Source organism: Lactuca sativa, chromosome 1, assembly GCF_002870075.4.
Source record: "Lactuca sativa cultivar Salinas chromosome 1, Lsat_Salinas_v11, whole genome shotgun sequence".
Taxonomy (NCBI): domain Eukaryota; kingdom Viridiplantae; phylum Streptophyta; class Magnoliopsida; order Asterales; family Asteraceae; genus Lactuca; species Lactuca sativa.
The window spans coordinates 900,327-924,268 of record NC_056623.2 but is presented as its reverse complement, the minus strand read 5'-3'; the positions used below and the strand labels follow the sequence as shown (position 1 = coordinate 924,268).

Sequence of the window (23,942 nt, the reverse complement as noted above, 5' to 3'; positions counted from 1 at the left end):
CTCTGCTTCTTCCAACAGTCTTTCAATCTCTAGTAAGTCCTTTTCTGGATCAAATTCTTCATCCAAAGCTGCAAATTTGCCGGAATCTTTAGGTATGTCTTCTTCCAATATTTCGTCAAGCATGTCGATTGAGAAAGCCGTGTCGTCACTACTCCTTGAGTACTTCATGGCTTGGTCTACCCCGAATGTCACTGAATCGTCCCCAACTCGCAATGTGAGCTTAGAATCTCTCATGTCTACGATAGCGCTAGCGGTGTTGAGGAAGGGCCTTCCAAGGATGATTGGCACTTGCGGGTCCGCCTCCATGTCGAGAATGATGAAATCAGCCGGGAAGACAAATTTGTCTACTTTTACTAGCAAATCTTCACAAATGCCTCTTGGAAAAGTAACCGTCTTGTTTGCCAAATGAATTGCCATTCGAATTGGCCTTGGCTCCGGGAGGTCCAGCTTTTTAAAGAACGAGTATGGCATAAGGTTCACACTTGCTCCAGAATCAGCTAAGGCATGAATTGCAGCCAAGTTGCCAAATTGGCAAGGCAAAGTTAAGCTCCCCGGATCACCCTTCTTCTTTGGTAATTTGTTTAGCATTGCGGCGGAGCAATTCTCATTAAGCACTACCTTCTGCACTTCCTCCATCTTTCTTCTGTTAGTGAGGAGTTCCTTAAGGAACTTTGCATACTTGGGCATTTGCATGACGGCTTCAATGAAAGGAATGTTTATTTGAAGAGTTTTAATATGATCAAGAAACTTCTGATATTCCTCTTCCTGCTTCTCCTTCTTGGCTCGGGCTGGGTACGGCATTGGAGGCTGGTATGGTTTCAAGGGTGGCTGATCACTTGTTTTAGCAGAGGTACTCGCCGAGTCCATCGGTCCTACTCGGCGAGTAGGACTCTCAGATTGTGAGTGTTGATTTTCGACTTGTACTTCCGTTCCTTCCTTCTGTGAGTCCTTGTTCGCTTCTGTTCGAATGGGGGCCAGGGGAGTAATAATCTTCCCACTTCTTGTGGTAACAATATTTACTTGCGCGCCTCGTGGGTTGTTCTCGGTTTTGCTAGGAAGCTCACCCGGTGACCTTTGGTTTAGTTGTTGAGCAAGTTGCCCAAGCTGCGTTTCTATGTTGTGGATGGATGCTTGTTGGTTCCTAATCATTCTTCTTGTTTCTTGGATAGCAGCATCATGGTCATTATGTCTTTTCTCGGAAGCGGCCACAAATTTAGTTAGCATATCTTCCAAGCTTGGCTTCCTCTCTTGCACCGGCTCCTCCTTTTGGTAAAAGCCTCTTCCTTTTTGTCTGTACTTCTCCTCCTTGGCCTTCTTATACTCTTCGTAAGGCAGCCACTCCTTCTTTTGTTTGCGCCAGTCTTCATCATACCGGTCACCACTCGAATAACATACTTGTGCCTTTTTGTTGCCGTGCTCATCCAAATCGCAATCTCTAGTGAGGTGGGGTCCATTGCAGTTTTCACAACCCACCCGTATGGCATGGATAGTTTGATCCATTTTGTCCATTCTCTTATCCATGGTTTTTAACATGGCCATGACCGCGGATAAATCTTCAGTAGCAGCGTACGCGGCTCCCCTCGTGACATCATTCCTAGGGTTGTGGTATTCTCTAGAGTGTTTAGAGAATTCTTCAATTAATTCTTTAATCACCGGGGGTGGCTTCTTTGTAAGTGGGCCTTATGAGTCTAGCAACTGCCGGGTTGTGACATTGACTCCATCATAAAAGATGGAAAGTTCTTGCTGGCTGTTTAGATCATGGTGTGGGCAATTTCGTAGCAGACTTTTGTACCTCTCCCATGCTTCATATAAAGATTCTCCAGCTTGCTGTTCAAAGTTTGCAATGGCCTTCTTGAGTTTGGCTATTTTGGATGGTGGGCAAAAGTGATCTATAAATTCTTCCTTCATTTTGGCCCAAGTAGTGACTGACCCGGGGGGGAAGTGATTTGAGCCAGTCTTTAGCAGCACCCTTGAAGGTTACCGGAAGCATCCGAAGTAGTTGAGTTTCGCGGGTTACATTTGGAATGTTGAAATAATCAGCAACATCATTTACTTCATCCAAATGTTTGTAGGCATCTTCATGATCTTTCCCATAGAAAGGTATTTCCTTAAGCGCAGCTAGGATATGACCTTTTAGTTCGAAGGTAGCAGTTGCGGGAATTGCGGGTTGCACAAGTCCCGGGCCATGGTCGTCGCGCATCCTCTTCTTCCATTCCCCCATGGGAATTTCATCAATGTTAGCCATAGTGAATGCTAACTCTTCCTCTGATTCGGTTTCTTGTTCGTACGTTGCCTCCTCTTCTTCCTCGGTCTCGTATCCAATATCTTCTTGAATTGGCTCCTCAATTGTCAAGGAAGCGCTAGAAGCTCCTGATTTACTGCTCTTCTTTTTCCCAAAAACAGTCTTCAAGTTGGACAATGGTGATTTCTTTGGTGTGCTTAAACTCTCCACGTCCTTCCCTTTGTTTCTTTTCAATTCGGATTCGGGATCTTCAAACGGAGGTACCAGTGGTGTGTTTGCTCCTCTGGTCATGAGAGTCCTGAAATTAATCAAATAAAAAAAAACGTAAAAAGAACAAAAAGATTGTAAAAAAAAAATTGTTGGTTAAACTGCTACTCGCCGAGTAGGTGCGAGTGCACTCGGCGAGTATCAGTGATATTTCAAAAAAAAAAATTTAAGTTTTAACTTAACTAAAACAGATACTAAAACCTAATTACTGGCTACTAAATTGCAATAAATGAACTTTATGCAAGTAAACTCACACAAAGGATCGAAAAAATTAGGAATTAGCTTAATTATTTAGAACCGTTCCCCGGCAACGGCGCCAAAAACTTGATGTGTTTTAAACCCACTAGTTTTATCCCTACTTTTTATTAGTAAATTGAGCACACAAAGGCAGTGAACCTGTCTTTAAGTGGTATAGATTGATAAGTAAGGTATCGAACTCAGGGAACGGACAATTAAACTAATAGCTAATTTTAACTAAAACAAATAATAAAAGTAAAGGGTTTTTCTCTAGTTTTGCAAGACTAGAAACTTAAACAAACTAAATTAACTAATTAACTAAAGCAACTACTATTCACCAAATTTGATAAAGATGTTTCTATTTAGGTTCAACCAATTCACTCCTATGGTTATTTAAGTTAAGGTGGATTAATTGCTATTGGTTACCAATGATAATAGTTAGGTTCATGTTCATTACTCCTAACCCTTAGACAATTAACTAATTTTAGCATTGATCAAGTGTTTAAACTAATTAATTCCCTAGATTAATTAGTTGGATTAAATAAGATTTGTAATGGTCAATTAAGTTATTAATTCAATTAACCTCTTGTTGATGGTTTCTCAAACAAGCTCACACATTAATCTTCCTATTTTCTTATTAATCTTAGTTTCATAATCATTACTTCTAAGCATATATTTTAGCATTCACATAGACATATGAGGTTAACAATTAAGTGATGTTCATGCAACCTAATTGCCTTCCAATTAACAGAAAATAGTAGTGATTAATACATAAGGTTCTTTAACAAACTTAATTTAATAAATCACCAATAGACAATTAAACAAGAATCAATAATTAAACCATAGGAGTTCTTTGGTATTCCCCAAACAGAAACAAAAACGAGTTTAGCTCATAGTTGCAGTAGAAACAAGCATAAAAACAAAGTTTATGAAAGCAAACATGTTTAATTCCTAAGTCTAAGTGGTAGAATTAACCTAATTGCTTGAATTCTTCCAACTCTTGAAGCCTAGGGTTCCTTAGCGCCTTCTGAACCTTTTAGTCGCAGCTCTCTCTTCAAAACTCGCCAGGAATGCCTTTTTATGGAATAAGGATTCGTCTTTTATAGATATCCTCAAACAGAGGGTACTCGGCGAGTAACAGAATCAACTCGCCGAGTAGGTCAATAATTATCCGTCTTGAATTAGCAGTCGTATTTATCTTCTGGCACATCGTTATGTACTCGCCGAGTAGAGTCGATCCACTCGCCGAGTAGGACTCCTTCTTTCACTCTTTCATCTTCACTTGCTTTCCTTTTCTCCTTTTTGCCTCCAAACATATCTTTTGGACTGAAAACACGATTCACAACATTTTAAGTACCTTTTGTCCACATTATTCTCATAATTAATCAAAAATAACTAAGAATATACGTTAAATAATTAACTAATTATGCACATATCAAACGTACTCTACAACTTTCGTTTAGAATCCGTCGGCTAATTTTGGCTCGATTTTAAATTTTATATTATTAACGGGCCGGGACACGATTGGTCCGTTAAATCCTCATAACTTCTTCATCCGACATCCGTTATCGCCCATATTTTTTCTCGTTACGCTACTCTCAATGAGATATTTGATTCTCGTTTAGGTCGTGTCGGCCAAAAACCGCTCGATCTAACATTCGAATTTCGGGCTGTACACTGCTAACTCGAAACTTCGAAAAATCATAACTTCTTCATACGAAGTCAGATTTGGGCGTTCTTTTTATCGATGTTCTTAGTTTAACATATTCTACGACTTTCGTTTAGATCGCTAAGGCTAAATCTCGCTCTATCGTAAATTCACTATTTACGTTTCCCGGTGCCGTGCCGGTTCTGTCGCGAAACTTCGACAGGTCATAACTTCTTCGTTATAACTCGGATTTCGGCGTTCTTTATATGTACGGAAACCTTGTGACATATATTACAACTTGGTTAAGATTATTTATTCTAAATAATCTTTTGTCGAAAGGTCGTTTTCGACCCCTATTGCCTCTAATTTGACTAGCCCGGATTTGCGGGCGTTACAAACAAATAGAAGACCGCACTTGCAATTCCTCTGTTAAAATCTGGTGTATTGAGCTGGTGGAAGTTACTAGCTGATTCGATGCCCAAGGGAGAAGCTAGCAAGATGTCTTGGGAAGACTTTGTGGTACAACTGAAATTGCAATACTGCTCTGAGCAGGATCTTCTGGAAATCAATGATGAGTTTCAGAATTTGAAGAAAGGAAAATGAGCATTACTAAATACGCTTCTAGTTTCACAACAAAGATGAAGCTTGTTCCTTACTTAGTTCCAACCGAACTCTCTAAGGTCAATAAGTTTGCACATGGTTACCAGCGGATTTTGGTCCAATGGTTAAGCAAGCAACCACATTTAAAGCCGCCATCTAGGCTGCTAAGAATGTTGAGACCCAGATCAGGGAGAAGGTCTGGAGAGGATAGATGTTGGTGAGAATAGGAAGTTTGAGGGACCTTCGAGGTCCAACAAGAAAAGTAAATTCTTAAAGTCTGGTTCGAGAGGAGGAGGAGGAGAAGCCAAATGGTGCGACAAATGTAAGAAGAAGCACCATGGGAAATGTGGCAAAGAGGTCACATGTTTTAAATGTGGAAAGCCTGGGCACTATGCCAATGAATGCACCCTCATCAAGAAAGTTTGCGATGAGTGTGGTGAGGAAGGGCACATCTCGAGAGACTGCCCAAAGAAGAAAGAGGAAGCAAGGCCCAATCTCCCACCAAATCCAAAAGCCAGAGCCTTCCAAATGACACTTGAAGCTGCGAAAGAGGATATGGATGTCGCTTCAGGTACTTTTCTCGTAAATGAATTGCCTGCCCAAATTTTATTTGATTCTGGAGCCAACTACTCCTTTATTTCGCACGAATTTTGGTAGAAAACTAGCTTTGTCTGTTGATAGACTAGATGATGCTTTAATAGTAGAGGTTGCTAGTGGCAAGTTTATACCTGTGAGCCATCACATGAAAAACATCTTCATAGACTTAAATAGGAATAAGTTCCACGAGGAATTATTTCCTATTGAATTAAATGGTTTTGACATCGTGCTGGGAATGGATTGGCTTAGCACCAATGATGTTGAAATATTATGCAGGAAGAAGATAGTAAAAGTAAACCCGCAAGGGAAAGAGTCATTTATGGTGTATGGGGACAAACGCAGAGTGAGTTCTGGAATCATCTCCACAATGAAAGCCAGAAAGTGTTTCGCCAAGGGATGTACATCATATCTAGCGTTTGTGATTGATGCTAAGAAGGAAAAGAAGGAGGTGCAGGAGATACCAGTGGTGTGTGACTTTCCGGAAGTCTTTCCCGAAGATCTTCCCGGATTACCCCCCTGATAGACAAGTAGAGTTTAGAATAGACTTGTTACCAGGAACAACACCAATAGCAAAATCACCATACCGATTAGCTCCAACGGAGATGAATGGGCTTATGACACAACTTCAGGAGTTATTGGACAAAGGTTTCATTAGACTTAGTTCATCGCCCTGGGGAGCTCCGGTGTTATTCGTAAAGAATAAGGATGGCAGCATGAGAATGTGCATTGATTACAGAGAGCTGAACAAGGCAACAATAAAGAACAAGTACCCGTTGCCAAGGATTGATGACCTGTTTGATCAGTTGAAAGGTTCGAGTTATTTCTCAAAGATCGATCTAAGGTCAGGATATCATCAGCTAAAGGTGAGAGAGCAGGATATTGAGAATACTGCTTTCAGAACAAGATATGGACACTACGAGTTCTTGGTTATGTTGTTTGGAGTAACCAATGCTCCAGCAGCCTTCATGGATTTGATGAATAGGGTTTGTAAACCATCTTGGAGTTTGGTGTAGCAATGTTATCTTTGAGTTCTAGCAAGGCAAATGGATCTACAATATTTTCATCGGAGGATCTCGTGTCCGAAGTTGAACTTTTAGACTTTTGATCAACATCGTCTTTGCTCTTGTCATCATCATGTTGAGCTTCTCGAGTAAGAGAATCTTGATGACCTTATAATGTGTTTTCTGGAAAAGGAGGAGGAGGAGGAGGAACAACGTCATTTTGCTCAGGTTTAGGTTTTTTATCTGAAGCTTCTGAAGACGAAGAGATTCTGAAATGAAAATAAAATTTGGAGGAGGAAGGCTTCTGAAAAATGTTGAGAGAGGTGTGAATAAGAATAACACTGGTAGCTGTGTTGTTATCTTCAAGCAAGATTTCTTCCGAGACTTCATCATGGGCAACTGGAGAAGGAACATCTACAGCATTCACAAACATTGAAGGAGGATCATCCGAGATATTGGTTGGCTCGGGAACATCTCCTATAGCAGCATCATTGTCTTGTGGAGGATCGTTCATAGTATCAATAGTAACATGAACTTATGAGCTTTGTATCGCCTTGACTGCATCGATGGAAGGTTGAAGCTCTTGATGAATTTCTTAATTTCATGGATATACAAAGGGGATGTGATCATTGACTTCTCTTTGGCGCATCGAGATAAACATGTATTCCACTTGTGGAGGATCGTTCATAGTATCAACAATAACATGAACTTATGAGCTCTGTATCGCCTTGACTGCATCGATGGAAGGTTGAAGCTCTTGATGAATTTCTTAATTTCATGGATATACAAAGGGGATGTGATCATTGAATTCTCTTTGGTGCATCGAGATAAACATGTATTCCACTTGTTCTCTTGATAGCTCTGGATACAGTAGAAGAGCCCTGTCAAAAAATCTGACCGATCCTTGTTATAAATACATGATCATTCTCTACATGAAGCAGGTATCAGCCCGGTTGCGGCTTTTGAAATAGGAGGGACTGCTCATGTTTCGGAAATCTTGGAATCAGTTACAAAGGGCATTGATTGTGCTTGTGTAGAAGAAAACGGAAGGTTCAAGTTGACCCGTGAGTGTGTCCCAGAGGGCTCCAAGGGACATTATTCAATATCAACACCAACTTTTTGAGAAAATGGGGGTAGATTATGTGTAGAATCCCTGTGTGTATGTGCAATTTGGGATTTTGAAACTCCGAAGAGTACTTCGGAAGAGTGGATGGGTGAACTAGGCTGAGACCTAGATTCAGGTGGAGTGCGATTTGTGAATCCTTTTAAGAGGATTCACCAAATTTGGTTCTCTTTCTGGCTTTGAATTTAGAAGGGGATGCCTTTTGCTTGGCAATCTGTTCACTCAACCTTTCCAGGTAGTTGGTCTATTATCTTCCGAGGCAGTTTCATCCGAGACTCGGGCAGGTTGTGTTGGGTCGAACACAACTGAGGTCTCAAGATGGTGTTTGAGATGTGGTGAGTTGGATGGAATAGTACCTAACATGTGCTCAGGTAAATGTCTTATTTGTCTGAAAGGATTTTGACTAGGCAACCTATAATTTTTATAGTCTTGAAAATAACAGTATACCTCTTAGATGTCTGAGTTGAGTAGAATAGCTTCATGTCTTTCGGAGTACAGCTGTTGTAGACTTAGAGCCCAGAATCTTGGACTTGGAATCACATTCGGCTTCCTTTTGACAACGAACTACCTAAAGTCTTACCACAAGACTTCTGGTAGATCGACGACGTTGGCTTTTCCGGTGAAGATGATGTATACCACACAAAGCTAGTCCTTGCTCATGGTGTCTGTACCACCATGTTTTTCGGACAAACCCCTAAGAATAAAATGCATTAAGATAGTCTAAAGACCAGGAACGACTGCTTTCTTGAACTCCTTAGCCTTAAACTCGCCATTGTTGTCAATTTGAATCAAGAATGACTAAAACTCTTCAGACGAGGGTTCTTGCACTTGAAACCCTTTGGGATTTTCTATAATTCCAATCGCTCTGAGAAAAGCTGCCTTGTGAACCGGTATAATCATGTCTTCAATGATCTTCACTTCAAGAACATCATCTTCATTCTTCACGCGTTCGAAGGATTTGGTGAGAGGAACAACGATGGAGCGAAGAGAGATGAACTCGATCATGCTTCTCATAGATTCATCATAATCTGTTGGTTCGAGCTAGAACAATTGGGTCGTTTCTCTGAGAATAATTTTGGTTGAGGAAGACGAAGCAGACCCTTTGGAAGATTTCTTCTTGGTTGCATATTTTGATGATTTCGGAGCCATATCAAATGATTTGGAAGCCATTACAGAGAGTGAGATAAATCTTGAAGAACAGAGTACGGAAGAAAAGCTCTAAGAGGACAATAGCCAAAGTGAAAACTAGGAACAGTTAGGATTCAAAATCTTTATATATATGTTGGAATTTCCGGGTCGGGTCGAAGATTTGAATGATGACACCTAAAAACCGAAACAGGTTGCATTTAATGCACATCCCAAAAAGGCATCCTATGTGACAGTTATTACCCAAAGTATTAGACATTTGTTTGTTCAATTTTGTAAACTCGTAGATTTAGTTCAGAATACTCAGTAATTTATTGGAATTTGTGCTAAAGACAAGTTTATTGATAATTAAGAGGATAATCATAAAAGAAATTACCATTAATATAATCATGAGAAAGCGTTTCAGAATCATAACTTAAGTGATAACCTTAAAATTCATTTATTGTTGAGAATGTCAAAACAATCATATTACAAGATGGAATGTCATAAGATGCTTCGGAAAGAAATGAAACTCGTCATTGGTACATGATATAGATTTGGAGATGGCACAATCTCTAAATGAATATCAGAGGTAGCAGTTGCATGAAGATCTTAGAGGACAAGTTTTTGAACAAGAGATTTGAAATTCCGAGAATTGAAGGAATAGAGCTCAAAAAGAGATAAGTGATGAAATCACATTACCATGTCGGATTTGAATTATGAGGTGTACTTCATTAAAAATGTTCTGAGGCAAAATATTCAAGGTATCTTATGTAACTATATCAAATGAATCTTCAAGTAAGGTAGAATTCTGAAAATCTTAAGACTAGTAAGGTTAGACAAAAAGACATATAATGATTATGACATCCTGGAATTTAGGTCCCATGTTAGTTGCAACGCCTTGTTCCTATAATATACTAGTGCTAAGGTCTAAAGTATCTAAGGACCTTAAAGTATTCTATCGTACAACTCACCATTCATACTTAGCTTCTAAGTTTAAGTCTAGAATTTACCTAACTACCTAGTTCATTTAAACTAATGCATTGATACCAACTGTGAAATCCCCCGATTTTTGGAACCAAATAAAACTTTTTGTTTACTCTTTATTTAACTAAGATGAGGAAACCCCGGTTAATTAGAACATATTGAGATAACAAAATTTATTTAGTTTTATTAAATTCTGAGGATGTCATCATTCATATCGAAACATACATTACAACGTAGGGTTTTCAAGCCCATAATAATTTAATGATAATAAATCATAATAACATTCCTACAAAACAATCATTGGCAGATTATATAGGTATATAAAATCTGACATAAATATCCTTAAATACATTCTACTAAGCCTAATTGATTTTCATGAATCCTAATTCAATGACTATCTGGAGGAATCACCCTACCAGATAAACCGTGTGAGTATCTGGTTGACTACATAGTTAGGGGAGTCCATAGCCAGTGTAAGTCATATAAAGGCAACCAATGTTCAAATTTATTGATAAATATCTTATCTACCTCTGTGCGTTATAATTCCACACTAGAAACGTAATTCAATAGACCGCCTAGAATAGTCAAGTATTGTCATTTACTATGGTCGATGACCCGGACATACTTTCCAGTTTTCTGATCTGGATCCACCATTTCTGTTCATCCAAGAAAGAGGAGGACTACTACACTCCGCTCTGATCTCACTCTCTACCCTATAATGAGACCTAAATAATGTCCAACTTATTAGGAACTAAACACCTTATGCAAGTCTTATTATAACTAATTCAGACTTATACTAAAGGCAAACTATGTATAATACAGTTCCGAGTATGCAGTACTATTATAGGTATACAAGTAGTACATAGTATAAATAAACCAAACAACATTTAATAGATACTTTTACTAAATTATGTTCTTGAAAGTAATTATGCACTCACCTGAAAAAAGTAGGTGACTTGAGGTAAGGGCGGCATTTCACCTTAACACATCTCAAATACCTAAATGTATAAAGCAGTAAGTCTTAGTCTAGTTTCATAATCCTGATGACTATTTAATGATAATCTAGATACCTCAATAACCCCAATTTCTACATCAATATCTATCATGTAAGAAATAACTAGGTAAGATCATATCGGAGGTAGGGTCCGTTTGGTATACAGAGTATACTTTTTTGGAAATCCTACTTTAAACACCTCACTAAATCCAGCCTAGACATCACTCATGTAAGTAGATCAATCAGTATAATGACTAGGATTTACTGATAAATCTTAATTATAGGTCCATAATAACGACTATGACTATAATTAAAAGTTACACTTAAAACAAATAAGTGTAGCTTGACTTACAGAGGAATCTAATGAAAATCGGGAATTATGCGAGCAAAACTCTGAACTGGGAGCTTCTACTAAATACCTACTAGTAGTTGGGTACTTCAGGGGGTTGCAGGGCTCTGCCGACTAATAGAAAAATAAAGAAAAATAGGTTATAGTAGGGAGAAATGAGAGAGGGGGAGGAGGTTGTATGGGCAAGATATGATCAACATATATGAAATGGAGCTACTTATAGGAATCCTTGAAATGTGCTTCACGCACAAATAAGGTGCGCACCACGCATATGGCCATAAGGCATGACGTGACGCTTTATTATGGTGCCACATGTCATGATTTGGGATGTGTGTCAGTACGAGTCGCACATCTAGTCGTTACGCGCTGCTGCACACGATATTTCCTAATTTTTTAAAAAATCAATAATTTGCTCATATGAGCTCCATTTTCAACGAGTTTTATATCCACGCGTAGTTATCGACAAGGTCTATAACTTTCATTTAGACTCTGCATTCGCCCATATTTTCCGCATTATATAATTTTGGGATTTATACTCTGATATTATTATACTATGATACACTTTTGATTGTTTGGACATGATGACTCGATGTTTTGAAATGAATTAAAAATGAAAATTTTGTCTTATAGTTTTGGGATGTTACAATTTGGTATCAAAGCCTTGGTTTGAGGGATTCGGGCATACTCTTGGGTGTGCCTGAACTCAAACGGAGGGTTTGGTAAAATTTTCATAAATTAAATGGTTTATTAAAGGATTTTCTAATAGAAGAATGGGGTGTGGTGCGTGAAATGATTCGAGCTCAAGTAAGTGATTCCCAGAGTACCCATACATGTTTTTTTATGTTATATGTTATGAGAATTGCATGCTATATTAGGGATAGGGATCTGCTCACGATTTTATGCCAAGAGATATGCCCTTATATGTCTGACTGATTGAACTTTTGAGTTACATGCTAGTATGGATTTCAGATGACTGTATGGATTGGAAAGATAGGTGATGCCTTGTAGCCTAAGAGGAATTGAATGATGCTTTAGATTTGAAATCTTTATTGGTAGTAAGTGAGCTAGAAATGTCCTCTGTTTGGCTAGTGGTTTAAAGTGTTAGTGCTCGAATGTTGCTTGCTTTGTGATTTGTGGGACTCTTGATGATGTGAATTAACTATTAAGTGAATATGTTAAGTCGCATGTTAGACAGGATAAATAATCTCAAAGTGATTGATTTGACCCTATTGCATAGCTCTTTTCTGAGTCCAACCGTTGTAGGGATGAGTCTCTTACTCAAAGGATTATCTAAGCTTTCTTGCATGTGAATGTATTCATGAAGTAGTTAATTGAGATTATTGGTAGTTCTTCAGCAGCTGATGGCAGGGTGAGGTCGGGAACCTAGAAAGCCTAGGGAGTGCTTTAGAGGGTTTGTTGCACTGTTTAGCTAGTACTTGGTATATCGGTTTGAGAAGGTGACTTGGAGGAATCAGGATGATTCTTGAGGAAAGTATGGATAGGTTTGGAAGATAGTATTGGGCCCGTACTACTAAAAGTACAAGATCCATACTCGACTTGAGGAGAGTCACGAAGAATCTAGGAAGCCGGTGGGATGTGGATTATTTTGGTATGTTTTGATCATGTGTATGAATTCTTTACAGAATGGTGATAAGCATGCATGGAGAAGGTTCAGGTTTTGGTTCAGGCTCTGGTGAAGAGCCAATTAGTGGGAGGACTGCCAGGGTTCTGAGTTTGCGTTGGATTGAGGAAATGGAAGTTGTCTTCCGCACTAGTCCCTATCACATTAGAGCCAAGGTTCAGTTTACCTTGGATCTCTTGCATCATGCGGAAAGGAGTTGTTGGGAATTGTTTGCACAATCTATTATGCAAACTGAATTTGAGACTATGTCTTGGGAAGAGTTTGTAACCCGGTTTAGGGCATAGGTTGCACTAGTTATCAAATGTCAATTACATTTTAGCTATTACAGGTTTCTAAACAACTATCTAATCACTTACAAAAATATCGTCCTTCAAACCAATGCTCCTTGCATGATGTAAGTGCTTAACCCTGCTTAGACCATTTGTGAGGGGATCTGTTGGGTTCTCTTCTGACGATACCCTCTTTACTACGAGGAGTCCCTCTTCTACCGGATGTCTGATGAAGTGGTATTTTATGCCGATGTGTCTGGATCTACCATGATCCCTTGGTTCCTTGGTTGAGGCAACTGCTTCTTCATTATCACGGAAAATCTCCATAGGCTCCTTTATGGTTGGTACAACTCCGAGGTGTCCAATGAAGTTCTTCAACCATATTGCCTCCTTCACGCTTCGCTCACTGCTATGTACTCTGATTCGCACGTTGAATCAGCCACGGTCTCCTGCTTGGAACTTTTCCAAGTAATCGTTCATCCATTCAGGGTAAATACCCAGCCCGACTAAGAGCGGAAGTTCTCTCTGTCGGTCTAAAAGTTGGCGTCACTATACCCTGTCACTATCAATTCATCACTCCCACCAAGGGTAAGGACCCAGTCCTTAGTCCTCGCAGGTACTTAAGAATGTTCTTCACTGCGGTCCAGTGAACTCTACTCGGGTTCCCTTGATATCGACTAACAATGCTCAACGCAAAAGCCACATCAGGGCGAGTACATGTCATAGCGTACATGATCGATCCAACGGCGGAAGCATATGGCACTCGACTCATTTCCGCCATCTCAGCATCAGTACTCGGGCTTTGAGTCTTACTCAGATTGGTATTGCTTTGGATTGGCAGTTCCCCTTTCTTCGAATTCTCCATGCTAAATCGTTTCAGCACTTTGTCCAAGTAAATACTTTGACTAAGTCCTATTAGTCTCCTACTTCTGTTTCTCAATATCCTTATCCCTAGAATATAAGCAGCTACTCCAAGATCATTCATAGCGAAACACATCCCAAGCTAGGACTTAATCTCCTGCAAGGTCGGGATGTCATTTCCTATGAGCAGTATGTCATCAACATACAAAACTAGAAATCTAACTATACTCCCACTAGCCTTGACATACACAAATGAATCATCCTCACTTCTCGGAAATCCAAACTCTTTGACTTTCTCATCGAAAATCCAACTGTGACATCCCCATTTTCACGGCCAGAAAAGACCGATTTGTTTATGCTTTGTTTTATAAAATCAGAGTAATCTTTTAAAGAAAACGGTTGCGGAATTTGTTCCCAAAACAAGATATGATAATAACTTATCAAAACATTTCTCAAAGAGAATGTATTTTCATTTAATAATAAAACCTCGGGATGTCATGTTCCGATACAGACATATAAGCATAAACAGAACTTACATTCAATTACACTAATGATTTATATCTCCTTTAAATCTCTCTGTGAAATATCTCTTCGTATCGATACCTGTGATACAAAGAAAACTGAGTGGGTCAGGCTTGGGAGTCTGGTGAGCATATAGGGTTTTCATCCCACAATGTTATATCATATATTTATAAATATAGAACATTCAAACTTGTATAATTTCACCATATAAAGGCAACTCTTATCCCACCCCATCGATCCTCACAAGTCACAACGACACGATCTAAACTCTCGTATCTAAAATTTTCCTCTTTACCTGATCCCTACTCACGGATCTAAAACTATCCTCTTCACCTGATCCATACTCACGGATCTAAAACTAACCTTTTTCACCTGATCCATACCCACGGATCTAAAACTAACCTTTTCCCATGATCCATACTCACGGATCTAAAACTACCTGATCCATACTCACGGATCTAAAACTAACCTCCTGATCTGATCCATACTCCCGGATCAATAATTGTACCCAATCCATACTCCCGGAATAAGGACAATTAACTATACCCTAATCCTGATCTGATCCATACTCCCGGATCAATAACTGTGCCCAATCTATACTCCCGGACTATGGACAATTAACTTAGTCTTAATCCATACTCCCAGACTAATAACAAGTTTTATCTCTTTACCTGATCCATACTCACGGATCTCATCTACCCATGTCCTACCCAACATATTTGTAGTTACAAAATACATATACAGTTTAACTCATTGAAACCTATATAGTTCATGTATTCCACCAACATCTCAAATAAACAACAATATATAAACACATAGCACGTATTTCATAGCAAATACTTAATATTTATATGTTAGAAGAAAGTGACCACACACTCACCCAAAACATATCCTTAATACATTCAAACAATACTTGTATTATAATCGTGTTTATGAAAGGGACTATACACTCACTTGATTAGAAGATGATCGGACAGCACTACGACTTGTAGAAGTAGTATTCTTCAGTAGATCTGGAAGATCTTCACAAAAACCGAGCTCCTCGCGGGCAGAGCTTCGGCTCGGGAATCGCACTTCTCGGGATCTTCGGGGCCTCAGAACTTGCTTCGGGGCTCGGGAATGATACCGGGGCTTCGGGATACTTCTGGCACGCAAAACGATGCAAAACGGGAGAAAGAGGAGAGAATTTGGCAAATGGAGTCGGCTGCCCTCGCAACCCTTTTATAGGAGGCTGAGGCCTCGCAATACGCTAGGCGTACTACCTTACGCGGGGCGTAATCCTCCGAAATCGTCATTGCATGTGTCATCCGAAGAACTCGAGTGCTAGGGTTGTCATGCTTCGCTGTACGCTGGGCGTACTTCGGATAAGTTCGGTGACTCCCTTCGGATAATGTCGGATTTAATAATTAAATTTATATATTAATTATTTAATAAACTTCAGAAATTCATATCTTCTTCATACGAACTCCGTTTTCGACGTTTTTTATATCCACGCGTAAGTGAGACTACGCTTTACAACTTTCGTTTAGACTCTGTCGGCTAATTTTGACTTTATTTTTATTATTTATTTTTAGTAGGACAGGACAGGAAAACTTCGTTATAAATTCATAACTTCTTCGTCCGACATCCGTTCTCGCCTAACTTTTTGTCGTTTTACTACAATTAATGAGATCTTCGATTCTCATTTAGATTGTTTCGGCTAAAAACCGCTCGGTCTCAAATCGAGTATTCGGGCTGCACACCGCTAAGTCGAAACTTAGAAAAATCATAACTTCCACATACGAAGTCAGATTTGGACGTTCTTTTTATGCACGCTCATGGTTTAACGAACTCTACGACTTTAGTTTAGATCTCTAAGGCTAAATATCGCTCTAACGTAAATTCACCTTTTTACGTCGCGTTGTGTCGTGTCGGTTCAGTCGCGAAACTTCGACAGGTCATAACTCCTTTGTTATAACTCGGATTTCGGCGTTCTTTATATGTACAGAATCCTTGTAACATATAATACAACTTAGTTAAGATTATTCATCCTAAATAATATTCTATAAAAAAAGTCATTTTTGACTCTTATCGTCTCTAATTAACTAGCCCGGATCTACGGGCGTTACAAAAACCACATCCTGTATCAAGGACCCAAGAACTAGCATCTGATGAGTTATTAGAATGAATAGTATAAATACCTGCAAACGAGGGCTTTATCTTCCCATCCTTGATGTCCTGCAAGTACTTCAGGCAACTTCGTTTCCAATGCCCTTTGTCATGACAGTAGAAGCACTCTACTTCTTTCGGATCAGATGGAGGAGCAGTAGAACCACCTTTTACTTTGGATCCATTAGAAGAAGATCCATCATGAGACTTTCCCTTGTGATTCTTAGAGGGATCTTTCCTCCTCTTCCCCTTCCCTTGTCCAATAGCAGAATTGTTTCACAATTGACGCAATTGACGTCGGTGGTGAGTATCTTAGTATTGAGTTCCACGAATATCTTAAGGCCCAAGGAGGAAAGTCATCTTGAACTAATCATAACAAGTACCAGTGAAAGGTGATTTAGTCATCTTTCCAAGCAAAAAAAAACTTCTAGGTCTGTTGCGACAGCTTTGCTTTTCAACCCACTTTCAGCGGTTCTCAACAGACCTTGAAGTTTGCTCAAGGTGACTTCCTCCTTGTTCATATGATAAGTCATCTTTAACTAATCATAACAAGGAGGTAAAGAGTAGAGAATGATATCAATCTCCAACTCTTCGTCAAAGTTGACATTCAACTTGAGCAGACAATCCACATACCTTTGCATTCTTTACAAGTGGCTCGTGATGGACTCTCCATCTTTCATCTTGTTCGTTATCAACGAGGCGACAATCTCGTACCTTTCTTGACGTGCACTTTGATGGTACTTTTCCATCAAATCTTGGCACATCTCATAAGGCCAGTATTCCTCATAGAACCGGTGCAGCTTAGGAGTCATAATAGCTAGCATTATACACAACACCTTTGTCGCATCCTTTTCGTGAGCCCTATACTTAGCTATCTCTTCAGGGGAAGCTTTAGTTTCATCTATCTCTTTGAGTTTTTCATCGAGGACGTATTCTTTTTCCTCGTATTGAAGGTCCATGCGGATGTTGCGGATCCAATCATTGAAATTGGACCCATCGAAGGTGACCCTCCCACAAATGTTCGTACGAGAAAAGGAGCTTGAGGAGTTCGAGCTAGAAGCGTTGTTTGAGCCAGACATCTGAAAAAGAAAAGAGACAAAGTTTTGATTAGACGAGGAATCCTTAATATAACACCCAAATGAAATATTAAGGCTAGGACCCAACACTATAACTCACAATTCGAAAAAGGGATATTGTAATCCAATTGCAAATTATATGAAGGTAGGTAAATGACGATTTACCAATTCCACCACGAAAAATGAAATGAACAATTAGGTTTTAAGTGAAATGAAATTCCTAGATTCTTTTGAGATTCATTGAACTTTTCAATGGCATGTTTAATCTCGATTATGCCCTTCAAGTTTGTGACTGGGATACCGAGGATCACGAACAAGGTGTGAATAACCATGCAAATTAGCTTGGTGCTCTCGATTCGTTTACCACCTAATCAATGTGCCGGTTAACCACACATGCTCCATTGATCTATGATAATTCTCGAGCTACCCTTTTCCACCCTTGTTAGTCCAACTTAGTGTGTCGGTTAACCACACACGCTCCACTAACGACTTGGCAAGGTGCAAAGTGCAATTTCATGGAATAGCATCATTTTCACATTTTTCTAAAGTAACTAAGATTGGGAATTTATAAAAGCATTTAGTTACTTTATAATATTCATTATAATTATTAATGAGGAATTAACGTCCGATCCTACCCATTCGGCTAACGACCATCTACTAGTCAAGAGTGCGGTAGGTAAGAGTGGATACCTAATGGCGGTCATTTTACAGGCCGCTTCCTTAAACACCCTAAGCTCTGATACCACTGATGGGTTTTGAGCACTACAACATTCCCATGGTGTACATGCAACCCTAATGCTTTAGATCTAGGTTTCTCTCAAGTTATATATACAAATTATTATCCAAAGCATAAACCCTAATCTAGCATACAATTTTTGGATTTAAAGAATAAACATAAGCTAGAAGAATACCTTTCTTGTTAACTAGTAATAACAAGTAATCCTTTCCTTGATCTTGACCTTCAAGAGCTTAGTGCCTCAACCAATGCACCTCTAATGGAGTCACAAACACCACTAGCAATTGGATGAACACAAGAGAGAGGGAGAGAGGCTAGGATTTTTGGCTAGGGTTTCTTCTTAAGATCAAGTGGTTGAAATCCTCATGCTAAGGGGTCTATTTATACATGTGGTTGCTAGGGTTTTAGGTGAACCCCTAATTTGATTGCTTAATCCTTAAGCAGCCCATGGATTCCTTCTAGAATGCTCCTTTTGACTAATTCTCTATGGGCTTCCCATAGAATTCATCCAACCTTATTCCATGGTGATCCATCAGCCCAATTGCAACTATCAGTGATTTGAAATATCAATCCCCATTCTTTTAATCAGTCTCTTTTTATCACTAAATTAATTCCAAATTAATTTCTAATCAATACTAATTAAACAATATGATTTCTCAATTAATATATTATTCTTATAATATATTAATAAATCATAAATTAACCTCTTTCTTATAATTCATCCAGTCAAGTTGCTTTGGTGAAGGCAACCCAAAAGGACCATGTTATTATTGGGTCAAGTGCATACCAATTATAGTTATGGGTTTAGACACCTAATCCAACAATCTCCCACCCTGGCACGTATATGGCCGACACTACCGGAGGAGTAGAACCAGATCCCTCAACAGTACCCTACCCGGTCAGAAGCAAGAATGGTTCGTTTGGATTACCTTAGCGAACAACGTCTGAGGCAGCAGTTTCCACTGGCTCCTCTTTAGGTCCATGGGGCAGTTCAATTTCCCATTCTTTCATCCCCTCCGACTATTTCGGAGCGTCATCATCAGGAATGTCAACCACTACAGTGGCTTCCCCCTAAACGAAGTCCACGTTCTGCCTCTTGAGAAGGTGTCGACTCAAGGAGCTGGCCTCAACAGACTCCACAAGCAGCGAATCTAGCCAGGAAAGTCGAGATTTGGAGGCCGCATGGGTGTTACATCGAGTCAGTCTGGTCGACATGTCCTCATCTTCTGTATCAGAAGGAAAAGAGTCCTCACGAGAAACACCACCGACAGGTGCATCAATCAACACCTGGCAAACCGGAGAATCAGACCCAAGCAGAGAGGTAACAAGAGGACTAACAAGAGCCAAGGCACGGTCAGGACTGACTGGTGGAGGGAGTGTCTCAACCAAGGGCACTTCCCGGTATTGGCAGGTACCCTGAAAGCGGCTCCTCAGCTCCATCTCAAAGGGAAGGATCCTCTTGTGACCTGCAAATGAGAAACAAGCCAACATATTTCACAAAACACATAAGAAAACAACAATCCAAAATGGTGGGAGGAGAGGTACTTACCGTCCTTCTCAATATAGAACTGAGGCATCATCCCTTGAGCCCTCCAAGAAGCACTCATCCCAACTGTAGCCAAAATATGATCCTCCCAAACCTCGCCATTGATGCAGATGGTCTTCAATGTTTGCGCCACAGTGGCACTGGCAACTCACAGTTTTGGTGCTCGATCTGAAAAAGTAGTCAAACAAGGATACCCAAAACCGACAAGGTTGCGATTTACCTAGAGACACCAGTATTACCAGTTCTTCTTTGGAGCTTTTTGGTTAATGATAAAGGTGTGAACACCCCGCCTCTAGGAAAAATTCCGAGCACCGGACTAAGTAGAAGAATTGAAGAAATATTTGAATGCCCAAAACTGTGGCAGAACTCCAAGGGTGCGACAAACGAGTTAAAAACAACAATCTTGTTGATAGCGTTCAGAGTCAAATCCGCCACGCAGAAGCCATACTGACGCATTACCTCGTCCAAAGTTTGTCTTTGGCAGCCTCAGACCAGCCTCGAAGATCGGAATAAGGACTCCAACTTTCCCCTCCGGCAGATGAGAAATTATAGCCCCCTTTCGAGGGTATTTCACACCATGTTCACACCATTGTTCGTTGAAAAGCAGTGAGAAAGAGGAAAAGAAGTAGTAGAAGTAATAAGAAGCAAGAATAAAAGAGAAACTGACAGAAACGGGGGAAGATTTAAATGCAGGTGTGAAGTTCAAGCAGTTATGATGATGGAAATCGCCTATGCAGATGTGTTCGTCACGTCAGAAGTTATCAAAGAGCCATCTCCACCAAACGTGTGTCCAAATCTAGGTTAGAACAACTCAGCTACCCTAAGCAAACGCTGGCGTCTACAAGCCTAGGGGACTTGATAACGTATCCCTCCAGGAATACGTCAAACATAACGGAACCGTCAGTATGATAGACGGTTTGGGAAAAGGACGACGTATGTCTAACGTCGCGTCCTCGCCCTCGCAATCCCATATTCGTTCCTTGGCGCCCAAGCACCAAGGTCAGTTTCGGGACAAAATAGTACCAATTGCCTCCCAGGGGGACAGGTGTAGTGCTCAGGGCGCCGCTCCTGAAAAACCTGCACTAATAGCAAACATCCACTCACGGAGCACGATCTATCCATCCCTACCAAACCTGAAAATATAGAAGATATTGTCGGGGATCTATCCCCCTGACCACAGGTATAAAAAGGTCCCTTCTCCTCCAAGAGAAGGGATCGAAAAAACACGAACCTTAAACTCTTACCCAACATTTTTTCACCTTCTTTCTAAGAAACCAGCTAAATTGAGCGTCAGGCCTCATTCCAGGACTGCCTCCCGGACGACGACTAACGATCTTGTTTTCTTTGCTGTGATTCTCAGGCCCTTCATTCCATCCCTCAAAGAGACAAAGTTAAGCCGGAGACATATCACAACAGCATGGAAGAAGAAGAAAAGAAGAAGAGGAAGGTGGTCTTGTGTTGAGGCTTACAAGGAATCATCATCATCATCACCTTGATTGAGCATGCTGAATGAATGGAAACCATAAAGTTAGCAACTTTATGGGTTATGAGGGCCTTAGGAGTGTCTTGGAGTTTAGGTCTAGAGAATGGTTGAGATTTGGAAACTTGCATGAAAGTTGGATGTCTTTTCTTCAACTTTTGACCTAAATGAGATCTAGACATGTATTGGACATATATGTCTTAAAGGCATCAACTTTCTAGTATATTAAGAAGTTATAGGACCTTCTGGAAAGTTGGAGTGCAAGGCTTAATGGATTAAGGACTTAAAGAATGGAATTTTTTTCTTTAGACTAATCTCACGACGTGAGACATGGGGGTCTCACGACGTGAGGGTTGAATGACCCTATTTTTGGTTAACTGCTTGGAGCTCACGACGTGAGAGGAGGATTCTCACGACGTGAGGTCGGCTCCGTTGACCTTTCATGACTGAGTTGGCCAAGGTGAGTCGAAATGAGATGGAATCAGTCTGAGTGAGCTATCACGACATGACCAAGGATTAGTCACGACGTGAGGATGGATAAGTTGACTTTGACATTGACCATTGACTTTTGGCTTGGTTTGACTTTTGGTCAAAATTCCATTTTTAGAAGGTAGACTTAGGGTTTACCTTGTGTAGATTGATAGGAGGTTTCAAGCACCGTCTTTTGGCAGGAGAGTAGTAGCTGAGGTCGGCTTTGTGATTCAGGTGGGTTTCCTTCACTATACTCATGGGTCAAAGACACCAATGTCGGCCCACTGAATTATGTTTAGAGGTTTATAGTTGTCTTTGTGACAATTTTTTGTTATGCTTGTATGTGCTTGTTATCTCTGTGACTCATATTGTTATGATTATATGCTAGCTGTAGGGGTGAAATAGACTCGATATCGGTTGAAAGATATCGAGGGGTGAAATAGACCCAGTACTGGTTGAAAGATACCGAAGGGGGTGAAATAAACTCGATATCGGTTGAAAGATACCGAAGGGGGTGAAATAGACTCAATAACGGTTGAAATATATTGAAGGGGGTGAAATAGACTCAATGCATTTTTTGCTCTTATATATGTATGGTATGGGGTTTTTGGTAGGAGCTGACTAAGCTTTGTGCTTATAGTTTTCAGTTTATGTTTCAGGTACTTCCAACTCAAAAGGGAAGGGCCCGACTTGATCACACCGCATGCGCCCATATTTTCCACATTATATGATTTTGGGGTTTGTACTATGATATTATTATACTATGATACACTTTTGATTGTTTAGACATGATGACCGAATGTTTTGAAATGAATTAAAAATGAAATTTTTGTCTTATACTTTTGGGATGTTACAAACGCATAAGCACATAAATAAATGAATAATCATTTCTTATTCATTCATATAAAGATTAAAATAGTTGACCAAAATGATTACAAACTATGACTAATCTAGCAGGAAACACGGACATTACAGACTTAGGCTACAGCTTCTGTCTCATCGTGACAGTTTACCTGTTAGGAGTGTTCGTTTAGATGGATCGGTTTGATCTGGTCCAATTAAGTAAATCCAAAATGATTTCGGTTTTCAAAATATGGGTCCGAATAATCCAAACTAAAATTAAATCCAATCTGATCCAATCCAATCCTAAATCGGTTGGATCGGTTTTTTTTATTCGGTTTTCAAAAACCATAACATTTTAAAACGACGTATAATTATAATATAATTCAGCTTTTACAGAAGAATTAAAAACAAATTATTTAGTTGTGATTTAAAATTTATAAACAATTACTAATAATATATATTATAGTTTAACATTGAATAGATAAAAAAAAAATTGAGAGAAAATTCATATTAACGTTTTTTATTACGTGAAACTTTGTAAACTTATTTGAAAAAATAAATTATAAAATTAATAAATAATTATAGATATATTAAAAATAAATAACTAATAAAGTTGTAATTCGGTTTTTTTGGACTATTTGGTTCTTATTTTATAATCCAAAATCCAAAAAAATAATTCGGTTTTGTTGTAAACCAACCCAAAAATCCGAATATCCGAACCAAATAGTCTAATCCAAATTATCCAATTGAATCATTTGGTTTTATCCAAAAAAGTGAACAGCGTGACACCCATTCCGCAAACACGACATCCAATTGGCACGTCATGACGTGCCACCCCAATCATCACATCGTGACATAAGGTTTTCCCAAAAACCTTACCTCTGATATTTCTTAACCCTCAGCCGACTAGTTCTGAAAAATAGGTGTCACAGTCCCACTGCGATAACAACAATCAACTAAAAACCGTTGCTCGACCTAGATAATGGGTAATCGTTGGTCCAAACCACTCTTTGCCTACTACAATAAACTCGACCCGGTCCTAGCCTAGTTTGAAAATTGATAGCTTTATAACATTTTTTACTTTTTAATTAACGAACATATAACATGAAAATACAAAAAATAAAAAAGGGCATCATTTTATCTTATTATAAGTATTATATACCATAAAAATTTACAAA

General features: G+C 39.4%; 1 non-coding gene across 1 annotated transcript; it reads left to right on the top strand.

Moving 5' to 3' along the window:
- The first annotated feature begins 1,753 nt into the window (after positions 1-1,753).
- LOC111894504 (small nucleolar RNA R71) lies at positions 1,754-1,860 on the top strand. Its single transcript, XR_002851255.2, has one exon. It is a non-coding gene; the product is annotated as a small nucleolar RNA R71 (small nucleolar RNA).
- The last annotated feature ends 22,082 nt before the right edge of the window (positions 1,861-23,942 follow it).